The following is a 12,072-nucleotide window of genomic DNA, read 5'->3' as shown; positions in this document are numbered from 1 at the left end:
TATTTTTCATGTTTTTGATAGCGCTTGAATTAACCATGCAATATCCATTTTCGAAAGTTATAAATTTCCAATGAAAAAGGCGACTTTTTCGAGATCTTCATCAATGTAGTTTTTTTAAATAGCCTCTAATATGAAATGTGGTATATTATTGTATATATTTAATTATAATTTCATTCTGTTTGTTCTTACTTTTTTCCTCATTTAGCTTTTGTGTGTCACTGCAACCTATAAAAGAATTTTCTGATTAGCAGAATATCAAGAATGGATGTGATTTTGTTAGTAATGAGAAATCAGCACAAATCTTATTATTATTATTATTATTATTATTATTATTATTATTATTATTAATTATTATTATTATTATTATTATTATTATTGTTGTTGTTGTTGTTTTTATAATTATACTAATTTGAAACAAGGATATACTAACATTCCAAGCCGGATATTCCATTAACTTTCATTATAATCACCAGCAGGAGAAAATACCCAAAATAATAATCATGTAAGATAGCTGAGAAAATCGAGGCGAGGAGGTGAGAAGTATAGCTAATTATAATTGAAATTAGTTAAATTCATAATTTTAACATGCAGAAAATGGGCGGCAAATTTAAAAGCAAAGGTTTGTCCGTCGGCTGCTTGTGTATTTCACATAAGGAATTAAGGGGAAGCAGTGGAATGAAAAAAAAGTATCCCAATTATTGCCTCTCTTACCAAGGAAGAAATAAAATGATTGCAGGGCTTACGTTAAATTATTTCGTTGCTAAAAGCAAACAGGCACAAACATTCTTAGAGGTATAAGTATATATGTATGTATATATACATACGCCACACACAATATATATATATATATAATATATAGTATATATATATATATATATATCATATATATATATATATATATATTATTGTATGTGCTTACGTGTCGGAGCTTACATATGTCTGTTTAGTTTCCCACAAGAAGCATCGAACTGGCAAAGAGTGATTTCTCTATTAATTTTGTATTGATATTTCTCATGATACTCGTTGCCTTTATGTAAGACTTGGACCCGAATACCTGTTTGAATTATAATGTTGGAACAGTTATTTAGCCCTGGTGTTTTACTTGGCAGTGTAGGTGATAGCAAGTGTCTTCACTGTGGATAACAGGCCATACATACAACCCGAAAGGAAACCGGACATCGGTGAAGGAGGAAATAAATATCCCAATTGAAGATATTCATTTTAGTGGAGTTTGAGGTGAACTTAGATTTTAGAAACCTGAGATGGAAAATAGAAAGAATTGTTTAGATACATTAGTAACAGCAAATGTCATAACAGAGAAACGTTATATGACTGTGTTGTTGATGTTGTGTTTTTTTTTTTTTTTTTTTTTTTTTGGGGGGGGGGGGGGGGCTGGTGTGGGGGGATCTTCACTAGTTCATTTTTCTGGAGGATGGACGGTACACGATACCTTTCAGCGTTCACACTTGAATACCGGAAGCCACTACTGGTCTTCAATGATGCTGCAAAATGTCAGACTTTATGGACGTCGAATACAAGAAATCCCAGGATTGGAGGGCTGTCAAATCAACAGTGTCAGGAGCATAGGAATCATGGAGAAGAGAATCACAAGAATACAAGCTATAACTCCTTCAGGATAGATGAGCATTGGAAAATTGGATTCACAGAAGTGGAAGCAAAAGCACTGGAAAATTTTCGTCTCCGTAAAATAATAGAGAGGTCTCGAATAGAAATTAAAAAGAGACGTTAGCATCCATCGGAATAATAAACCAGGGTTAAGAGACAGAAGTCTTTCAAGAAGATATATACATAATTTATTATGTAGCCCTCAAGCAACATATGAAACCGAAATGTCACGCGGGGTAGCAAATTATCAACATCAAAGCAATGAATTGAGTTTACATTAGTATTAATTTTCATTTTTAAGAATTATTACTAGCTTAGTGTTATCATTTAAGTAATAATTCTGCTACGTTAGTGATTTTAGTGCATATGCCTCCATCCAAAATGATTATTTAATTCAACTGACAGAAAATACACGCACGTAGATTGGATGTTCTGAAGAAAGGAGGAGGTGAGATATCCGATCAGCTGATTGTAAGGAGTCACGTGATACCAAGAAGTAGGAACGATGAGAATTAGAAAGGTTCGACGTCCAGAGGGTCTCTCTCTCTCTCTCTCTCTCTCTCTTTCTCTCTCTCTCTCTCTCTCTCTCTCTCATTACCATACAGATTGAATGGTCCCAGCAGGACCAGATTGCAGGGAAAAAATAATGAATCCACTATTCGGATGAGAACCACAAGTCCTTTTTTTTTTACCTCCTACTCTCTCTCTCTCTCTCTCTCTCTCTCTCTCTCTCTCTCTCTCTCTCAAGGAACTCCTTCCTACTGTCCGTTTGAAGAGAAAGTCGATGCCTTTTGAGAATCCCTTGATTACATTTACATTCTTTCTTGAATTTTGGTTAATGCAAAGTGGATGAGATTTCATTAAATGTTCCTACACCGTTCCCGTTAACACCAACCATAAAGTACTTCAGGACTATTTTCTCAAAATTGTGATTGCGCATAATGATTAGCAAAGAGATATTCACGAATTAAATCGACTTTGTCAGTATGAATGCATGAATGTATATATCAAGACTTGAAAGTAGACTTGATCTCTGGATATTTCAATATTTGTTTTTAGTGTTAATGTAGACATGGATGCATTTTGTAAGTAAATATTTATATATAACTATAAATGCAATTCATTGGGGGTCTGGAGTCATCAAAAGGTTAAGAACCCCAGCTTTAGACTCACAATGAAATACATACATCTGCACAAAGAATTCATACCAGAGACTCTCCTTAGGCTGTCAGCCTCGTCTTAACTCAGGTCATTCTGCTGCAGGACAACAGAATATACAATGTCTATGGAAGAGCGACTAATACATATGCTCAATTTTTTTTCCATTTGATTCAAGTATTTAACATAAGTACAAGATTGTTTTTCCGTTCAAATCATTAATATGGGTCATCTCGCTGGTCTTGAAAACCAGGTAATTCTGTTGTCGAAATTGAGCTCAGGAATAATTTGTGAGACGATTTGAGACTTCAAGTTTAATCTGTCTAGTTCTTGTGTAAATGACATTTTTCAAGTTTGGCCTAAATAAAATAAGTTAACCTCTGGACATGGATATTATATTTTTCATTAAAACGACTCCTAGGGATAATTTCAGCAGCACAGTATTTGTCAAGCATCCTAGAAAAATTATTCCAAGATTGTGTGTTCTGCACCGTATTTTCAATTATGTGAATTCTTAAAAATTGCCTTTTGCTCATGGGTATTGCAATGATTTATATGCACTGTTGTTGCCTAAATTATTATATCTGTTTTTACAAACATAATTCCATTTTTTCTATTTTCCATGAATGAAAAGTCAGTTTCCTTGATAAATGTATTCGATTTAGTAATTCTGCTACTTCTAACATTTTCTTTAATGAGAAATGCTAATTTAAAATCTGAAAACGAAAGATTTTACCATGTTTTGTTTTTTTATATTTTGGAAGCTGGATATCAATACAATGTACGATCTTACCTGACAATGAATAAATATACTTATGTCAACATTTGGAAGAACAGCCATCCTATATCCAAATAAGTCTAGAAACACTCCTCTTTTCTCAGTATAAAAAAAAATGTCGTAGCCTTTAATAGTAGTGCAATATATCTCTGTATCAGGCGGTGTTGCGTGGCAAGGAGCTTTCGTCCAGTTTTTAACGTGAAAGGAGCAGTATCGTTGCCTCATACTAGGCATTTGTTAACCCATCGGGAAATAAAGGCGCTAGAATAATCGGATTGTTCTCAGCCTCCCTGAATAAGATTCCACAGGGCCCCCGACCCTCGAGACCCCTGAAGGGGGTTATTACGCACTCGAATCTTGAAACATATCTTCTGATGGCAGAGATATGTTTGGTGTACTGCATGTATCTCTTGTTCAGTTGTAGTTCCCTGGTAATCATAGTATTATGAAATATTTTCCATTTATGCATCTAATAAGAATGATTGCGTATGTGATATATACAACTGAGTGTGTGTGTGCCTATGTGTGTGGATAAAAGGTGCCTTATTTACTACAGACAGTCCGAAGAAGATTCTTGCGGGTTTTAGTGACATTTTGTAGGAGAGTGATTGTTGTTACAAGGAATAATTTTTTTGAGAATTTGATATGAATCTTGTTACTGATAAAGAACATAGGGTTTCTTCTCTCTCTCTCTTTTACACTCATTGCGAAATCATTGACTGTTTCTAGTGGGAATTTGTGCAGTAGTTTTGATTTTGCAATCAATCAGAATCCAGGACTTATAAGATTTCCTTGAGCATTGCTGGATATGGGATTTTTATGTATCTATCATGTTTCTTCTTGTTACTCATGAGATAAAAAAGATCGTTACTATAAAATATGCCAAATATTTTGTCATGCAGCCCTCTTGACATGCAAAATTTTAAGCTTATAAGCTTTCTTGGTTGTTTTCTAATCTTTAAGACAACAAGATTAGAAGACGTTTCCAGTTTTATTAGAAAATAAATAATAATAATAAAGATAATCAAGATATTTTATGCTGTTTAATTGCATAATCAACATTCGTGCAAATCTGTTTATTACCCCTTCCTTACAAGGAACTATTGTCACGCCAGAGTTGTAATTAAAATAACAGTAGAGAAATGCAAATGCAATCAAGTTTGGCACGATTGTCATTTAAATGAGATCGGAGAAGAAATCAAGCTTCGTCCGTTTTATCTATCTCTTCTTTTGCATCGCTCGAGGAGCAGACAAACTCGATCTCTGGATCGCGTAAAGAAATTTCCGATTATTTCGGCCAAATTGAAGCATTAAATTGTCTCTCCTGAAATTATAGCAAGCAATGTAAGGCTAAGCTTAGTCATTTTTAATCTTAGTGCTTTAAACAGCTCCTTTGTTGTTGTTTTACAGTTTCATATAAGAAGAAACATCTTAACGTCAATATAAACATTTATCATGTATTTTTGTTTATCCACAGCGATGAAAAGATTAACACACCATATTGATTAATATTATATTTAAAACAAAACCTTATATAAAATGAAATTGCTGATTGAACGAAGTCCTTGAACCACGTATGCCCGTCATGAATGTGTCGTCAATCTATAAAAAAAATAAATAAAAAAAAAACTTGAAAGAAATAGGCTACGGGGTGAAATATCGTTTTGTCGTCTACTATAGTATGGAAATAAATAGAGGGTTGTGTAGTTGGGAGGTTTTTTATGACATTCCATGTTGGCTAATAAGGGTATGAGAATTTAAGCTATCAGGGATTATCTGGCGTAGTGATGGAGCTATTTGGTGTCCCCATCCCCCTCCCCCCATCATGAAGGATACAGTAATGGCTGTTGTAATAGGGTGTAGGGAAGAAGAAGAAAAGAACAATAAAATGAAGATCTTTAATGTTGAAGCAGTGTAAAAATGCAAGCAACGCATTGGTGGAAATGAAGTTGCTGTGAGTCTGTATATGTCCACTGTACACGAGTTCATTCTTTCCTCAGCAGTTTCCTAGTAACTGTATTAGTGACCTGCATAAGTGACCTCAGTTTTTGCCTTCTCTTGACTTCGCTCCCTTTATGTTGTTACAGGTACGCAGCCCTAGTAATCCTCAAGTTCCCCATCTCATACACTCTACCTGTATTAATGTTTTTTTATCTATTTTTCTTTGCCTTTTCTGGTTGTCACCAGTAGTTTTGCATCCTCTGTGCCTGTTATCTCCATTTCTTCCCCTTTGATATCATGTTTTTCGTTTATCCTTAAATCATTCAACCTTGGCATATAACTCTCCTGTTGCATTGCAGTTCTATTCATCAGCTCTACGTCCTTTTGTTAGTAGTACGAGTCTGTATGTTATCTACAGTGTACTTTATTCAGATGCTAGGGACGGTTGAGTTATTGCATACTGAAAGCGGCTAATAAAATTCATATTTTTTTCGTTCCAGTAAGCTGTTGCAATCGCTATTCTATTTCCTTTCGTTCTGCATTAAACCGCTTATTCCGTTAAAAAATTATAATAGTCTTTGCGTTTATATATAGCAAATAAGCACTTCAAAAAAACATTTTCTCTTCTCCAACGCATTCTGTATTTCTCTCTTATTAGCAGTCCCACGCGTTTTGTAAATGCTTTCGTAACTTAGATGCTGGTAATCCTTGTATCCTACAGTATCTTTCGTGTGACCATCACCTTATTCATTTCGTTCATAGCGAACAATTTATGAAGTTAATAGAAGGGAAATATTCAGTCTTAAACCTATTAATTTATGTCTCGCTTTCTTTTAAGTTAGAAATCCGGGATTCACTTTTAAAATGTCCATGCTTGTTTCAAGAGCTCTTTGTCATCACTGTATTCTCTCCAGTACTTCGTTTTATTCCGCAAAAGAGGATACGAGTTCGTTCCTTTCTCACAAAGCGCTTATGTGCAGTAGCCTTATTACCTAGAATGGACAATATTATAGTGTAAGGGCAAACAAAAATTGATAAGAAGTGCCACGGGAACTTCTGATATCAGAGAAAATTAAAATAGAGACTCGGGTAGAGTTAAAAACATCAACAAACAGTTTGTGCAAAAGATATAAATAAAAGGAATGGGAAAGCCATCATGGATTTTGTATTATAAATGAACTGAGTCTCAAATAAAAGAGTCAGGATTGACCTCCCAAAGGAAACTTTCAACTCTTCGGGGGCAACACTCCATATACCATATATACCTTTTTTGACCTACTTATGGTTTGTAAAGCTGTGCTGTCAACTTCCTGTTTGAGACTGTCTTTTAATTTAGACTGAATCACTGTATACTTCTCTTCAAGTAAGATTCTCTGGAATAGAGAAAGATTGTTGACGTTTGCTGCCATTTTCTTTTGTCGGAGGTGTCTTCAGGACTATATTACAAACTAACGTAATTGACACAATCAACAAGAATCCCGTGTCACGTGTAACTAGCGATATCTGGAAAGATTCGAGACTTATGACTGCTGTTGGTAGTATCAAGGTCTAGATACACAGGTCTTAACACTCGTGAGCGGTGGAAAAATATGACGTCACTGACGCCCTTGTTGCCTCGGTGTGGTATTAAGTACATTTGCCTTTGCTACATGAACCTAGTCATTCGGCTTAGTTTGAAATTGCACTTGGAAGCAAAAAGGTTCTTGGTTTTCATTGCTCAGTTTACGGTTGTAATAACTAAGAGAAAAGCACCAAAGGGCTAGGTATAAGTTTCTTGAGATTTCCTAAAGGAAGTGAATTTTAAAGTTCCTTTGGAAAATCCATGCGCAGATAGGATTGTATTTGCATTTGCTGAAGTGCCTCACATGGTTAAGCTAATAAGGAACAAGTTTGTGGAATATAGATTTCACACAGAAAAAGGAGATTTTATTTCATCTGCATCTGTACAAGAAATGTTGGATAAAACGGCAAAGAAATACAATTCAACACCAAAACTGATTCAAAATCACTGTGCCACGAACTCAAAGGTAACATGTAAAGTATGCAGCCCAGTTAATGCCCAAAACATGTGCACTACTGTAATGTTTCCAGGAGAAAAAGTTTTAATTTAATCCCAAGAATGGTTGGTAACAGCTCATTTCATAGTTGTAGCGAAAGGGATGGAGATGTAAACTCAAGAAATGCCTATGGTGTGGTTATAATCTTCTAAAAAGAAATTTCAGGTAAGATAGTACACAATATGAGAAATATGAGTGGAAGGTCTTGCAGGTCGTTATTTAAGCTTTCAGAAAGGTATTATGTTTTCTAGCAAATTTTGATTGGACTATTTGATATGAGAAGCTCTTTATAGCCTAGTTATATAATGATCTAGAGGTAAATCAAGACTGCTTGATGTCATCATAAAGAACACGAAGATCATCGGAAGGCCCCTGATGCCCGTCGGTTGCGCCTGCTGGAGGCGCTCCTCATCCAGCAAATAAAACCTACACTGAATACGACGCAGGAAGAATTTCTCCTCCCTACGAGTATGAGAAGACCTGCCACCAACAATGACACCACCGATCATGACAACTCTATGGATGACAGCGCCCCCGAACGAGGTACTCCTGCAGCCGATGGAAATCAAAGTAGCCGTGACGTCCCACAGCGTAGCGCAACGCCCATCAATGTCTCAGCGCCGCTTAGGAGGTCCAGGAGGCTGCAGGATATGCTGCAACGCAATCATCGGCTCGAAGAAAGTGGCTTGAGACCTGGCTCAGGCAACCAAAGAAAACAAGACTCACCGCCACCAGCCAATAGGAGACAAGCATGGGGCAGACCCCCCTGCTGTCAACCACAGATATAACGAGGACGGACACCGCACCAAGATCAGTCCACCCTCAGCTTCCCAGCCCAAGGATGTCTGGCAGCTCCAGACGAAAGCTTGCTTTAAGAAAGAGAGAGAGAGAGAGAGAGAGAAAATCGTTTATGACTTTGATGACTATGGTATCATAGTTTATCTGTAAAATTCAAATATATACACCTATTTTGACCCTGTATTTTACCATGACCTCTATAGGCGCTCTACTAGCCTGTTTAAGTAGCACCGAAAAAGCCGCTATTCGCAAAATAGAGAAGAATCTCTACAAGTGTAACGCTGCTGAAGTAGCCATTACTTTTAATAAAGTATGCTTGAGAGAGGGTCTGCTTCCTAAGTACACTTATATTATTATTATTATTATTATTATTATTATTATTATTATTATTATTATTATTATTATTCATTAGATAAACTCTATTCATATTGAACAAGCGAACAGGGCCCATTGACTTGAAATTTCAGCTTCCAAAGAATATTTGTTCGTTCGAAAAAAATTGCTGATGATATTTCTACCTAGCGCAGTGTGTATCCATATATTTTTTTCTGTGTGAAAAAGAGACAAACTATCACCAATTCTTAAACAGGTAAATACAGGGGAATCCAATGCACTTAGTGTACTAATAGGGAGAAGTACAGTGCAGTGCTAAACGACTAGAATATTACCATCATTTTTGACGGGACACGTACACCAGTATGCAAATGCAAAAGGTAGTTGGACAGGCAACCAAATGCCCTTATCTTGTGTATACTAGAAGAGGGGAACGAGGGAAGGTCGGTATAGCATTTGGAAAATTCGCACCATTTTTTTGTCTTTCTCTTTTTTTTTATTGTAGTTTTGCTAGTTATTCCGTTATCTCTCTCGCCTTCCTCAGTATACTGCAATATTTTGTTTATATTCGTGATTAGCGGACAATATATCCCAAGGTTAATTAATTTGAATGGTCCTTGTAGGGGTGCGTCTCCACTGATGGTCCATTTTGCAAAAATTCTAACATAGTTATGAAATTTTCAGTAGCATTTTATCGCGGCAAATGAATTCCCGACACGTTAAGCTTATGAAGTATTCGTGTGTTTTATTTTCTCTTTGTAAAGGTATCCAAAATTTACTATCATGACCATGATTGAATCCGCTTGGGTTAACACTCGAGTTAGCTGAGTTACAACTTTTAAGTTTTATATTCTTAAAGTTCTTGTTTACCTTCTACTTTTTATAGTGAGTTATTGCCCTTTTATCTCTTCAACTTTCTTCTTAACTAACCTTTCTGACTGTCCTGCGCTATACTTTTAATATGTGATCTGTTCCTCTGCCTTGCAATCTTGTTTCAGTCTATCTTTTGCTGACAAGAAACTCTTTATTTCTGCGCCCCACTCTTTATTTTCATTCCCTCTTGCTCTCGTATAACCACACTGTGAGAGTCTATGCTTGGTCATGCGGTTTTTTATTTTTTGTTTTATTTTTTTTTTACGCTTTTGAAATACCTAGCGATTCGCATGTATGTGTATACTCATCAAACCTCAATGATTTTTTAAGTTGTGTGTGTGTGTGTATGTTTTTTTTTTTTTTTCGTCCTGTTTGATTACTCGTGCCGCCTCTACCTAGGAGTATTAGACCTCATGAACACACTCTGTGTACATGTGCACATTTTCTCTCGAACGGGGTTAACAGAAGTCTGGTCATAATTAAGACATAAAATTGCACGGCCATTCTTTAATAATTATTCAACCACTCCTATTCATATCGAATACTCGTCTGTACCACAAGAAAAAGTTGAAGTATGGTCGTTTCTTTACATAGTTTGTCTTTGAGACTATAGTGTCAGATTTTGTAATGAACTTTCACGGTGGGTCACTACTTATTATATGCCCAGGCCTCTTTAGAAAACCATATGTTGTACCATGCTTCAGATACACTATAATGAAAGTTGTTTTTTTTTTTTTCAACTTTGGGTGGAAATAGCTTTCGTTTTCAAAGGACCTGATATTTAATCAATTTCATCTGATCGAACGTATAAAAACGAAATGCTAATAAAATTTTTAGTCGAAAAAATCACACGCATAAAAAAAAGATAACCAAACGAGTTTTTTTTCGTCCGTGTGCGTTAATTCATGATTTTTTACTCGTATCATTTTACCCTTTGAAGTTGCCCAGATATCTATAAAGCTCGGCAGCAACTTTTTTGAAATACAAATGAACACTCTAACCGTCTGATTTTTTCCGCTGTTTTGAAATATGATATTCATGCTGCGTGCTTCCAAAAATATTATGGTACCTTCGGTCTGACAATATATTCATTCATTTTCAGAGATAGTTTTACCCAGTGACAGAGATTAAACGTTATTGGAATCTCATCTTTAGAAAAGAGCATCAGCTTAATTGCAGAAGGAAATCTTCCTCCTTCAGAATAAAAGGGAGCAATTTTTTGACATATTTTCAGAAGTAATTATTTTTTACCTTTTTAGGTATCTCCTTTAATGAGTAATTTGATGTCATTTGAATAACCTATTTGGTCGTCTGTTGGCGGAACATGAGTAGAGTTCTGTAACACTCCGCTGGAGGACAGTTTGTATTTATCCTTGTTGAGGCATCACAGGCCACTGTATAACTACTCAGAGTGAAGACACCATGGTTCAAGTTGTGGAAGTTCAGGGGACCTTTCTTGCAAATGTCAGGGTTCTCTGCTTCTCAAATTTTTTTTTATTGTAGTTCATTATTTTTAAAAGTAATGTGGTTTTATGACTTTCATAAATTTAATGGTAACTGTGAATTTTACAAACATCTAAGCCTTAAAGGGGGTTGATTTGCAATGAATCTTTTTTTTCAGAATAGGATTTATTCAAAATATATTCCCGAAGACTATTTATCAACAATAGGGTGATGACTGGTATGGGCTGTGTTGTCAGACTATGGGCATTTGATTTGATTTGGATGACACTTGTAGATACTCGGCGGATATTTGTCGAGCATCAAAAAAAGAAAAGAATCACTTCGGAAAAAGAGCTTAGCAGTTATCATGAGTCTACGGCTGCATTATCTATAATGCAGTTATCCGTTCCTTGACCAATTTATGCATTCAAAATTTTTGAAAAGAAAGCAAAGAAGGGAATAAGCCTACATAATTAAGGAAGGTAGCCTAAATCACAGAGGGAAAGAACCCATTCTACTCTTGTGTCAACAACGCAATGTAAGAGTTGTGGAAACGTCTCCTGGAAGTTATAACGTAATGAACTTAGATAAGAATTGGCGATGAAATCCTTTCTTTAAAACTGCTAGAAAGATATAACTTCCCAGGGATTTTAAGATTTAGACAGTCTAAAAGTCTAATAAATGAGACTCAGGCAACTTAAATTAATGAACACAAGAATAAACAAGTAAAAAATGCGCTGAAGTTTCTTCGGCGCAATCGAGTTTTCTCTACAGTGCGGCCCATGAAACTCAGCCGCGGCTCATGAAATTTTCAGCCACGGTCCGATTGTGACCTGTGTTGGCATCTATAGCGGCGCCAGACGCACGGTCATGACTGATTTTTACATTAGATAAAATAACCATTGAGGCTAGAGTGCTGCAATTAGTTGTTTGATGATTGAGGGGTGGATGATATACGTACTACCCATTTGCAGCCCTCTAGCCTCAGTAGTTTTTAAGGTGTGATGGTGGACAGGAAAATACGGATGCACAGACAAACGGCCATCTCAATAATTTTCTTTACAG

Source organism: Macrobrachium nipponense, chromosome 2 (assembly GCF_015104395.2).
Source record: "Macrobrachium nipponense isolate FS-2020 chromosome 2, ASM1510439v2, whole genome shotgun sequence".
Taxonomy (NCBI): domain Eukaryota; kingdom Metazoa; phylum Arthropoda; class Malacostraca; order Decapoda; family Palaemonidae; genus Macrobrachium; species Macrobrachium nipponense.
The sequence above is the reverse complement of the archived record's forward strand: the minus strand, read 5'-3'. Positions refer to the sequence as shown.